The sequence below is a fragment of the Physeter macrocephalus genome, chromosome 18 (genome assembly GCF_002837175.3).
Source record: "Physeter macrocephalus isolate SW-GA chromosome 18, ASM283717v5, whole genome shotgun sequence".
Lineage (NCBI taxonomy): Eukaryota > Metazoa > Chordata > Mammalia > Artiodactyla > Physeteridae > Physeter > Physeter macrocephalus.
The window spans coordinates 56072187-56074325 of record NC_041231.1 but is presented as its reverse complement, the minus strand read 5'-3'; the positions used below and the strand labels follow the sequence as shown (position 1 = coordinate 56074325).

General features: G+C 39.1%; 1 protein-coding gene across 1 annotated transcript in view; it reads right to left on the bottom strand.

Annotated features, from left to right (window-relative positions):
- Positions 1-2139, bottom strand: part of CMTM6 (CKLF like MARVEL transmembrane domain containing 6) — a 59321-nt gene that overhangs the window by 30621 nt on the left and 26561 nt on the right. The gene's annotated exons all lie outside the window — the stretch shown is intronic.

The window sequence follows — 2139 nt, the reverse complement described above, 5'->3', positions numbered from 1 at the left end:
GTGTGTGTGTGTGTGTGTGTGTGTGTATATAAATATATGTGTGTGTATACACGCACACACACACACACACACATACATACACACAACAGAATATTACTCAGCCATAAAAAAATGAAATCACACCATTTGCAGCAACATAGTATGATGATCTCTAGGTCCATCTAAGTGAAGTAGGTTAGACAGAGAATGACAAATACCACATGATATCACTTACATGTGGAATCTAAAACACAGCACAAATGAACTTATTGACTAAACAAACAGACTCATGGACTCAGAGAACAGACTTGTGGTTGCCAAAGGGGAGGGAGGGTGGGAAAGGGAAGGACTGAGAGTTTGGGATTAGCAGATGCAAACTAGTATATATAGGATGGATAAACAACAAGGCCCAACTGTGTAGCACAGGGAACTATACTCAATATCTGTGATAAACCATAATGAAAAAGAATATATATATGTATAACTGAATCACTTTGCTGTAGAGCAGAAATTAACACAACACTGTCAATTAACTATACTTCAATAAAATTTTTTAAATGCAAAAAAATAAATAAGTGAAAGAAGGCAATAGATTCTTATGGTACAAAACTTAAGAGGTACAAAAGAGTATACAGAAAAAAGTAAATCTTAGGTGTATGATCAATATAGGACCCAATGCTTGCTTCTCATTAATTTAAAACAATAAAATCTTACTGCTTTGTATTTATCCAGTTCTCTATTTATTTTTGTTGCATTGGGTCTTTGTTGCTGCACACGGTCTTTCCCTAGTTGCAGCGAGCAGGGGCTACTCTTCACTGCGGTGCAGAGGCTTCTCATTGCAGTGGCTTCTCTTGTTGCGGAGGATGGGCTCTAGGCATGTGGGCTTCGTAGCTGTGGCTCACAGGCTCTAGACCACAGAGCTCAGTAGTTGTGGCACGCGGGCTTAGCTGCTTCTGGGCATGTGGGAATCTTGCCAGACCAGGGATCGAACCTGTGTCCCCTACATTGGTAGGCGGATTGTTTTTGTTTTTTATTTTTTAAAAAATCTTTATTGGAGTATAATTGCTATACAATGGTGTGTTAGTTTCCGCTTTATAACAAAGTGAATCAGCTATACATACACATATATCCCCATATCTCCTCCCTCTTGCATCTCCCTCCTACCCTCCCTATCCCACCCCTATAGGTCGTCACAAAGCACCAAGCTGATCTCCCTGTGCTATGAGGCTGCTTCCCACTAGCTATGTATTTTGGTAGTATATATAAGTCCATGCCTCTCTCTCACTTCATCCCAGCTTACCCTCCCCCCTCTGCATGTCCTCAAGTCCATTCTCTACATCTGCGTCTTTATTCTTTTCCTACCCCTAGGTTCTTCATAACCATTTTTTTTCTTTAGATTCCATATACATGTGTTAGCATACAGTATTTGTTTTTCTCTTTCTGACTGACTTCACTATGTATGACACATGCTAGGTCCAGCCACCTCACTACAAATAACTGAATTTCATTACTTTTTATGGCTGAGTAATATTCCATTGTATATATGTGCCACATCTTCTTTATCCATTCATCTGTCAATGGACACTTAGGTTGCTTCCGTGTCCTGGCTATTGTAAATAGAGCTGCAGTGAACATTGTGGTACATGACTCTTTTTGAATTATGGTTTTCTCAGGGTATATGCCCAGTAGTGGGATTGCTGGGTCATATGGTAGTTCTATTTTTAGTTTTTTAAGGAACCTCCATACTGTTCTCCATAGTGGCTGTATCAATTTACATTCCCACCAACAGTGCAAGAGGATTCCCTTTTCTCCACACCCTCTCCAGCATATACTGTTTGTAGAGTTTTTGATGATGGCCATTCTGACCGGTGTGAGATGATATCTCATTGTAATTTTGACTTGAATTTCTCTAATGATTAATGATGTTGAGCATTCTTTCATGTGTTTGTTGGCAATCTGTATATCTTCTTTGGAGAAATGTCTATTTAGTTCTTCTGCCCATTTTTGGATTGGGTTGTTTGTTTTTTTGTTATTGAGCTGCAAGAGTTGCTTATAAATTTTGGATATTAGTCCTTTGTCAGTTGCTTCGTTTGCAAATATTTTCTCCCATTCTGAGGGTTGTCTTTTGGTCTTGTTTATGGCATCCTTTGCTGTGCAAAA